The sequence below is a fragment of the Callithrix jacchus genome, chromosome 4 (assembly GCF_049354715.1).
Source record: "Callithrix jacchus isolate 240 chromosome 4, calJac240_pri, whole genome shotgun sequence".
Lineage (NCBI taxonomy): Eukaryota > Metazoa > Chordata > Mammalia > Primates > Cebidae > Callithrix > Callithrix jacchus.
The window spans coordinates 15,509,790-15,517,326 of record NC_133505.1 but is presented as its reverse complement, the minus strand read 5'-3'; the positions used below and the strand labels follow the sequence as shown (position 1 = coordinate 15,517,326).

General features: G+C 44.4%; 1 long non-coding RNA gene across 1 annotated transcript in view; it reads left to right on the top strand.

The window, feature by feature from the left end:
• LOC144582024 (uncharacterized) overlaps window positions 1-7,537 on the top strand; it is a 72,406-nt gene that overhangs the window by 59,390 nt on the left and 5,479 nt on the right. The gene's annotated exons all lie outside the window — the stretch shown is intronic.

Here is a 7,537-nt window from a genome sequence, read left to right as displayed (position 1 = left end):
AGACAGGGTTTCCCCATGTTGGCCAGGCTGGTCTTGAACTCCTGACTTCAAGTGATGTTCCAGCCTTGGCCTCCCAAAGTGCTGGGATTACAGGTGTGAGCCACTGCCTGGCCTCATTTTCAAAGTTGAATACCTGCTCTTGGCTAAGTCCGGTGGCTCATGCCTGTAATCCCAGCACTTTGGGAAGCCAAGACTGGAACATCACTTGAAGTCAGGAGTTCAAGACCAGCCTGGCCAACATAGTGAAACCTCAACTCTGCTAAAATCTTAAAAAAAAATTATCCAGGGGAGACCCTCTCTTGGGCACCATGCTTTCTCAACATGAAGAAGCCTTTTCTCTCTCTCTTCCTTTTTGGCTATTAAACTTTCCATTCCTAAACCTACTCCTTGTATGTGCCTGTGTCATGAATTCTTTCTTGACCATGACAAAGAACCAGGGTATATACCTCAGAAAATGGAGTCATTTCATTATCTTTTTTTCTTTTTCTTCAAATAAAGATGGGGTTTTACCATGTTTGTCAGGCTGGTTGTGAACTCCCAACTGCAGGTGATCCGCCCGCCTTGGCCTCCAAAGTGCTTGGATTACAGGCGTGAGCCACCACGCCCAGCCCATTTCATTATCTTATAGCCCAGTTGTTTCTCTTTAAGTATAGATTTTTGTATGTTTTCTGCCTCACATGCAAAAATTTATTAAGCAAACACAAGCAGAGGAGACAGAGTCAGATGAAGTCAAACCCTCTGTTTTCTGATGGGGTCTCAAGATTTTCATACTTTCCTGCATCGAATTTTCCTGAAGGCCCATTTTAGATCCTAACCTGTCTCCACCTTCTTAGCAATTTTCACCATGCTCTTTACATGATTTGATTTGGGAATTATTTTCTTTGTCTGAGCATACCGTACCCAGGAACTCTTCAACTTGAAGAGAGGGAAGTTGAAATTTGTAGCTCCTTTGTTTTTCTGGTTTTCTGAGACAGAGTCTCGCTCTCTTACTCAGACTGGAGTGCAGTGGCGCGATCTCGGCTCACTGCAACCTCCGCCTCCTGGGTTCAAGCGATTCTACTGCCTCAGCATCCCCAGTAGCTGGGACTACAGTTACCAACCACCACCACGCCAGGCTAATTTTTGTATTTTTAGTAGAGATGGGGTTTCACCATGTTGGCCAGGCTAGTCTCAAACTCCTGACCCTGTGATTTGCCCACCTCGGCCTCCCAAAGTGCTGGGATTACAAGCATGAGCCACTGTGCCAGGCCTCTTCTTCCCTTTTAACAGATAAACTCAGCTGGGCACAGTGGCTCACCCTGTAATCCCAGCACTTTGGGATTTAAAGTTTAAACTGAACACTTAGACGAGATTCATCTTCCTTAAGTGTCATTCATCTCTTTTTGCTGAGTAAATTCTAAGTTCAAATAGCTCATATCATTTATAAGAACCAATTGTTAAATTGTTAGAAATGTTGTGAACTGGGGCTGGGCGCGGTGGCTCAAGCCTGTAATCCCGGCACTTTGGGAGGCCGAGGCGGGTGGATCACGAGGTCAAGAGATCAAGACCATCCTGGTCAACATGGTGAAACCCCGTCTCTACTAAAAATACAAAAAAATTAGCTGGGCACAGTGGCGCGTGCCTGTAATCCCAGCTTCTCGGGAGGCTGAGGCAGGAGAATTGCCTGAACCCAGGAGGCGGAGGTTGCGGTGAGCCGAGATCACGCCATTGCACTCCAGCCTGAGTGACAAGCAAAACTCCTTCTCAAAAAAAAAAAAAAAAAAACCCAGAACCTCTGTGTGTACTTATTCAACAAATATTTTCTGAGTACCTGCTGTGTACGGGAGAATGTGCTAGGTACTTGGGATACCGTTGTCTCACCATTTAATAAACAGACAAGGTACCATAAAGTTTACATAAACCTGACAATCCAGCTTGAAGCTGGGAGGCAGATTAAAAGAGACACATCGACTAGAAACAACGTATGCACCATGTATAGATTCTGATTTGAATGAACTAATTGTGAAATGACGGTCATGGAAAAGACTGAATAAGGACAGCATGTTAATGATGTGAAAGCATTGTTGTTGATTTTGGTATGGATGAAATGCTATTATGTTTATGTTTTATTATTTATTTATTTCTGAGATGGCGTTTAGCTCTTGTTGCCCAGGCTGGAGTGCAATGGCAGGATCTCAGCTCACTGCAACCTCTACCTCCCAGATTCAAGTGATTCTCCTGTCTTGGCCTCTCGAGCAGCTGGGATTACAGGCACCTGCCACAGTGCCCGGCTAATTTTTTGTATTTTTAGTAGAGACAGAATTTCACCATGTTGGCTAGGCTGATCTCCAAATCCTGACCTCAGGTAATCCGCCCGCTTTGGCCTCCCAAACTGCTGAGATTACAGGGAGAGCGACCCTGCCTGGTCGTATTTGTGTTTTAGACAGAGAGGGGAAAAACTCATTACCTATTAGACAAACGTAATGAAGTATTTACAGGTAAAATAAAATGATGTCTGGGATTTATTTTAAAATACTCCAGAAAACAAAAAGAGGATAGATGAAACAAGAATGGCAAAATATTGATGACTGTTGAAGTTGAGAGATGGCATATGAGGGCTCCCTATACTCATATATGCTTATTATTGATATGTTAAAATTTTTCCATAATTAGCTGGGCATGGTATCTCATGCCTGTAATCCCAGCACTTTGGCAGGCCTAGGTAGGCAGATCCTTTGAGCCCAGGAGTTTGAGACAACCCTGAGCAACCTGGCAAAACCTCATCTCCACAAAAATAAACAAAATAAACTGGCATGTGGTGTGAGCCTGTAGTCCCAGCTACTAGGGAGGCTGAGATGGGAGAATCACTTGAGCCTGGGAAGTGAAGGTTGCAGTGAGCTGAGATCATGCCACTACACTCCAGCCTGGGCAAGAGTGAGAAAGGAAAGAAAAATATTTCCATAATTAAAAGCTAAATTTAAAAAATGAAAGGAAATATCTTTTTTTTTTTTTTCTGAAACAGTTTTGTTCTTGTTGCCCAGTCTGGAGTCCAATGGCGCAGTCTTGGCTCACCACAATCTCCGCCTCCAAGGTTCAAGTGATTCTCCTGCCTCAGACTCCTCAGTAGCTGGGATTACAGACATGTTCCACCATGAGTGGCTAATTTTGTACTTTTAGTAGAGACAGGGTTACTCCATGTTGGTCAGACTGACCTCGAACTCCCAACCTCAGGTATTCTGCCCTCTTCGGCCTCCCAAAATGCTAGGATCACAGGCATGAGCCACTGCATCAAAAGACTGGTAATCTTTTCTTTTCTTTCTTTCTTTTTTTTTTTTTTCTTTTTGGCCAGGCTGGAGTGTAATGGTGAGACTTTAACTCACCACAACCTCTGCCACCTGGGTTCAAGTGATTCTCCTTCTTCAGCCGCTCAAGTAGTTGGGATTACAGGCATGCACCACCACACTTGGCTAATTTTTTGTATTTTAGTAGAGACGGGGTTACTCCATGTTGGTCAGGCTGGTCTCGAACTCCCTACCTCAGGTGGGCCACCCTTCTTGGCCTCCCAAAGTACTGGGATTACAGGCGTGAGCCACCGTGACTGGCAAGTAGAAATCTTAAGTACAACTTTTAGTTATTCAATAAATTGAGTCTTCTTACTATTGTAATCATATGGGGCAAAAGTAGCAGGCTAGTCAGCCATCAGTGGAATGGATTCTACCTGGCTCGTGTCATTAACCAGCTCTATGACCCTGGACACTCATATAACCTTTGCTTCAACACCTGTAAAATGGAAATATAATGCCACCACCTCTTCTACTCATGTCATAGAACTGTGATGAGACTCAAATGAATAACGGATATGGAATCCCCTTTCAGAAAGTAAAAACACAAAAGCAGGGGATTTTTTTTTTTTTTGGTTAAGTCACTCTTCTTGAAGGGAATTTTTTTCTTACCCACAATGACAAATATTTGGGTTGTCTGGGAGTTTTTAACATATGGGTTAATTCAGAGTTACAGATATAGATTGTCATAAATTGGCTTTCTGAATTTCCAAAATTAAAACTATAACCTCAGACATTGTTTCATTTTATCCCAAGACATATCACCATAAACACCAGTTATTGTCCGTTTGGAGACAGCTGAGATAGAGAGGAGAAATTTAAGACTCAGAGCATATGAAACCAAGCTTTTAGAAGAAAACATCTGCTGGGGAAGATCAGGGATGACATAAGGAAAGAATAAAACTTATAAGTCTTTTGCTTTTTTTTTTTTTTTGAGACAGAGTTACCCAGGCTGGAGTGCAATGGCGCGATCTCGGCTCACCGCAACCTCCGCCTCCTGGGTTCAGGCAATTCTCCTGCCTCAGCCTCCTGAGTAGCTGGGATTACAGGCACGCGCCACCATGCCCAGCTAATTTTTTGTATTTTTCATAGAGACGGGGTTTCACCATGTTGACCAGGATGGTCTCGATCTCTTGACCTCGTGATCCACCTGCCTTGGCCTCCCAAAGTGCTGGGATTACAGGCTTGAGCCACCGCGCCTGGCTTTTTTTTTTTTTTTTTTTTTTGAGACAGAGTTTCTCTCTGTCACCAGGGCTGGAGTGCAGGGGTGTAATCTCAGCTTGCTGCAACCTCCCACTTCAGAGCTCAAGCAATTCTCCTGCCTCAGGCTCCCAAGTAACTGGGATTACAGGTGCCCACCAGTACGAACAGCTAATTTTTTTTGTATTTTTAGTAGAGACGGGTTTTACCATGTTGGCCAGGATGGTCTCGATCAGTCTCCTGACCTCGTGATCCACCCACCTCGGCCTCCCAAAGTGCTGGGATTACAGGTGTGAGCCACCATGCCTGGCCAATTATGAGTCTTTCTTTAACAGTCCAAGCATGAAAAAATAAAAATAGGCTGTGCATGGTGGTTCATGCCTGTAATCCTAGCACGTTGGGAGACCAAGGAGGGTGGATCACAAGGTCAGGAGATCGAGACCATCATAGCTAACATGGTGAAACGCTGTCTCTACTAAAAATACAAAAAATTAACTGGGTATGGCGGCACATACCTGTAATCCCAGCTACTCAGGAGGCTGAGGGAGGAGAATCACTTGAACTGGAGAGGCAGAGGTTACAGTGAGCAGAGATCGGGCCATTGCACTCCAGCCTGGACGACAGAGAGAAACTCCATCTCAATAAATAAATAAATAAAGTAAAAATTTTTTAAAATGATCTAGTCCGAAAAGAATATTCCATGTTTTTTTTGTTTTGTTTTGTTTTTTGAGACATAGTCTCACTCTTCTCACCCAGGCTAGAGTACAACTGCATGATCTCAGCTACTTGGGAGGCTGAGGCAGGAGAACTACTTGAATCTGGGAGGCAGAGGTTGCACTGAGTAGAGATCATGCCATTGCACTCCAGCCTGGGTGACAGAGCATAACTTCATCTCAAATAAATAAATAAATAAATAGCGGCCGGGCGCGGTGGCTCACGCCTATAATCCCAGCACTTTGGGAGGCCGACGCGGGTGGATCACAAGGTCAAGAGATCGAGACCATCCTGGTCAACAAGGTGAAACCCCGTCTCTACTAAAAATACAAAAATTAGCTGGGCACGGTGGTGCACGCCTATAGTCCCAGCTACTCTGGAGGCTGAGGCAGAATTGCTTGAACCCAGAAGGCAGAGGTTGTGGTGAGCTGAGATCGTGCCATTGCACTCCAGTGTGGGTAACAACAGCGAAACTCCATCTCAAAATAAAATAAAATAAATAAATAGCACGTACTGTGCCAGATAGTATACAAGGAGCAAAGGAGACAATTCTTTCTTTTTTTTTTTTTTTTGAGACGGAGTTTCGCTCTTGTTTTTTTTCGTAGAGACAGGATGATCTCGATCTCTTGACCTCGTGATCCACCCGCCTCAGCCTCCCACAGTGCTGGGATTACAGGCGTGAGCCACTGCGCCCGGCCTATTTCTTTATTTTATTTTGAATTTCTTTATTTTGAGACAGGGTCTCACTTTGTCACACAGACTAGAGTACAGAGGCATGATCATAGCTCACTGTAGCTTTGACCTTCTGGGCTCAAGTAATCTTCCTACTTCTTCAGCCTCTTGAATAGCTGGGGCTATAGGAGTATGCCACCATGCCCAGATAATTAAAAAAAATTTTTTTTCATCTCAAGAAAATAAAAAATAAAATAAAATAAAATAAAAGGCTGGACATAGTGGCTCACGCCTGTAATCCAAACACTTTGGAGGCCCAGGCAGGTGGATCACCTGAGGTCGGGAGTTCAAGACCAGCCTGACCAACATGGTGAAACCCCATCTTTAAAAAAAAAAAAGAAGAAAGAAAAAAAGAAGGCCAGGCGTGGTGGCTTACTCCTATAATCCCAGCACTTAGGGAGGCCGAGGTGGGTGGATCACGAGGTCAGGAGATCGATCAAGACCATCCTGGCCAACATGATGAAACCTCGTCTTTAAAAAGAAAATTGTTTTTTGTAGAGACAGGGTCATGCTATGTTGCCTGGGCTAGTCTCAAACTCCTGGGCCCAAGTGATTCTCCTTCCTTGGCCTCCCTAAATGCTGGGATTACAGGTGTGATCCACTGTGCCTGGCCCTGTAATTCTTTAAAAAGGCTGACACTCTGCCTTCACAGAGTTAAGGGTTTAATGGTGGAGACAATTACCCAGAGCATTACAATATAATGTGCTAATTGCCATAGTAAAGTAAGTGCAGGTACAACACAAAAGCTTCATCAGGCCCAGTCCAATCTTATGATGGAATTAAAGATTTCTTGGGGGCTGATCCGAAGGTAGCGAGTTATCTCAATTGATTGTTCATAGTCAGTTACAGATGGAACTCCTTGTTCTACTCTTTCCCCCTTCTCGCTACTGCACTTGACTAAAAAAAAAAAAAAAAAAAAAAAATTCTTGGGGCTGGGTGTGGTGGTTCACGCCTGTAATCCCAGCACTTTGCGGGGCTGAGGTGGGCAGATCACCTGAGGTCCGGACTTTGAGACCAGCCTGGCCATCATGGTGAAACCCCATCTCTAAAAAAAAAAAAAGATTTCCTGGAAGAAGTGATGTCTCCTGAGAAAAGAAAAACTGGTGATGAGTAGGTGGGACTAAAGAGGAGAATAAGATGAGGCAGAAGTCTGCAAAGGCCCACAAGAGAAGATGAAGGGGAGACTGGAGATGTAACAACCAGGTCAACACTATTTCAGGCAAGCTGACTTTAAGATTAGGGTGTGTTAACCCAGGTGCGGCAGCTCATGCCTGTAATCCCACCACTCTGGGAGACTGAGGCAGGTGGATCCTCTGAGATCAGGAGTTGGAGACCATGGTGAAACCCTGTCTCTACTAAAAATATAAAAATTAACGAGACGTGGTAGCACACACCTGTAGTCCCAGCTACACTAGAGGCTGAGACAGGAGAATTGCTTGAACCTGGGAGGAGGTTGCAGTAAACTGAGATTGTGCCACTGCACTCTAGCCTGGGAAAAACAGAGTGAGACTCCATCTCAAAAAAAATAATAACAAAGCCGGGCGCAGTGGCTCACTCCTGTAATCCCAACA